The sequence below is a fragment of the Physeter macrocephalus genome, chromosome 7, assembly GCF_002837175.3.
Source record: "Physeter macrocephalus isolate SW-GA chromosome 7, ASM283717v5, whole genome shotgun sequence".
In the NCBI taxonomy this organism is placed as follows: Eukaryota; Metazoa; Chordata; class Mammalia; order Artiodactyla; family Physeteridae; genus Physeter; species Physeter macrocephalus.
This window is the reverse complement of record NC_041220.1, coordinates 48,354,503-48,356,355: the sequence shown is the minus strand read 5'-3', so window position 1 is coordinate 48,356,355 and position 1,853 is coordinate 48,354,503. Positions and strand designations below refer to the sequence as shown.

The window sequence follows — 1,853 nt, the reverse complement described above, 5'->3', positions numbered from 1 at the left end:
AGGGGACACGGGTTTGTGCCCCAGTCCGGGAAGATCCCACATGCCGCGGAGTGGCTGGGCCCGTGAGCCATGGCTGCTGAGCCTGTGCTCCGCAACGGGAGAGGCCACAACAGTGAGAGGCCCGCATACCGCAAAAAAAAAAAAAAAAAGAAAAAGAAAAAAAAAGACGTTTTTGCCTGTATGTGTGACTGAAAAATTATTAGCGCTTCTAGAGTATTTATGCCTATTTTGGTGAGTTGCACAGGCAGAAGCAATTTGTTTCATTATGAAGAATTTAAAAGTAAATTATCCTTAGTTTATCCTTCATGTTAATCTGTTTAAGGGTATCAAATTTTTCTTCCATTAACTTTTTTTGGTAACAGCTTGACTGATACACAATTGATGTACCCTACAATTCACTGTAGATTGGCCTGTTCTGAACATTTCATATCAATGGAATCATATAATATGTGGCCCTCAGTGGCTACCTTCTTTCACTTAGTATAATGTCTTCAAGGTTTATCCATGTCCTATGTACAGTACTTGTTTTCCTTTTACTGCCAAATAATACTCTCTTGTATGGGTAAGCAACATTTTGTTTATCTGTTCATCAGTTAATGGAGTTTTGGATTATTTCCACTTTTTGTATATTATGAGTAATGCTTCTGCGACCATTCTTATACAAGTTTTTGTGTAGACATATGTTTTTATTTCTCTTGGGTAAATATACACCTAGGAGTGGAATTGCTAGGCCATATGGTAATTATGTTTAATCATTTGAGGGACTGGCAAACTGTTTTCCAGAGTGACTGCACTGTTTTACAGTCCCACAAGCATTGTATCAGGGTTCCAAATTCTCCACAACCTAACAAATAAATGTTAACATCTGTTATTTTGATTATAGCCATCTTGGTGGGTGTGAAATCTTCATCTCACTGCGGTTTTGATTTAATTTCTCTCGTGGCTAATGATACTGTACATCTTTTCATGTGCTTATTGGCCAATTATGTATCTTTTTTTACAAAAATACATTCAACATTTTTTAAGCTATCTTAAAATTCATCCAGGCCAAAGGAGGCATTCTGTTACCATGAGCTATTTAAGTCCAATCTATACTACCAGCTAATAACAGCTGAACAGTTATTAGGAACACATTTCACACTTATCACCACATTCTCTTTTTATTTTTCACTCTGTCTATTCCTTTCCTTGTCCCATGTTATTAAATACATCTATTACTGTACTGTATAATATAGACAAATTAATAACTGGTGTTTATTGAGGGCTTTATGTGCTAGGCACATGGGTTGAATGCTCTACATGTATTATCTTAAATTCTCACAATTCTAGAAAATGAAGGTAGTGTTACTGTTATAGATGAGGAGGCTTGCCTGAAGTCATACTTACTATCTTGTGGCCAAAAAATAGACAAAAACAAATTGTCACCGTTTTTTTTTTTTTTTCAGTATATTTTGTGGTCGACAACCCATGTCCAAAAAACACATTTTCTGCCTTTGAGTCTTAAAATCTTTAGTAGTAAATCACTGGTCTCTTATTGTCGGCTGGTCGCTGTCCCTGTGGCTTTATGAGTATAATTGAAAACTGACCTGAGTCTGGGACTTCCCTGATGGCGCAGTGGTTTAAGAGTCCACCTGCCAATACAGAGGACATGGGTATGAGCCCTGGTCCGGGAAGATCCCACATGCCGCAGATCAACTCAGCCACAACTACTGAGCCTGTGTGCTAGAGCCCGTGAGCCACAACTACTGAAGCCTGCATGCCTAGAGCCAGTGCTCCACAACAAGAGAAGCCACCGTAATGAGAAGTCCGCGCACCACAACAAAGAGTAGCCCCTGCTCGCCGCAGCTAGAGAA

General features: G+C 39.1%; 1 protein-coding gene across 1 annotated transcript in view; it reads left to right on the top strand.

The window, feature by feature from the left end:
- The window catches only part of LOC102995069 (RE1-silencing transcription factor), a 46,428-nt gene that overhangs the window by 20,096 nt on the left and 24,479 nt on the right, over window positions 1-1,853 (top strand).